This window comes from Neophocaena asiaeorientalis, unplaced genomic scaffold, assembly GCF_003031525.2.
Source record: "Neophocaena asiaeorientalis asiaeorientalis breed wild unplaced genomic scaffold, Neophocaena_asiaeorientalis_V1.1 scaffold264, whole genome shotgun sequence".
Taxonomy (NCBI): Eukaryota; Metazoa; Chordata; class Mammalia; order Artiodactyla; family Phocoenidae; genus Neophocaena; species Neophocaena asiaeorientalis.
This window is the reverse complement of record NW_020185332.1, coordinates 6,871,430-6,871,735: the sequence shown is the minus strand read 5'-3', so window position 1 is coordinate 6,871,735 and position 306 is coordinate 6,871,430.

Sequence of the window (306 nt, the reverse complement as noted above, 5' to 3'; positions counted from 1 at the left end):
AACTCGCGTCCCCTGCATCGGCAGGCGGACTCTCAACCACTGCGCCACCAGGGAAGCCCCCCAATCATAGTTCTTGGCAAACAACTTATGTAAACTAAATGTACTTCTCTATTTTCCTTTTAAGACCCCTACTTTTTGCTCCCCAGACAGGACATTTCATTATTCTGGTTGCTGTCAGAATCTGTGCTTCCAAATTGCAATTCTAAGACCCCAAATAAATGCATTTCTTTGTTTACAGTCTACCTCTTTTTCTTTTTTTTTTTTTTTTTTTTTTCGGTATGGGGGCCTCCCACTGTTGCGGCGCAC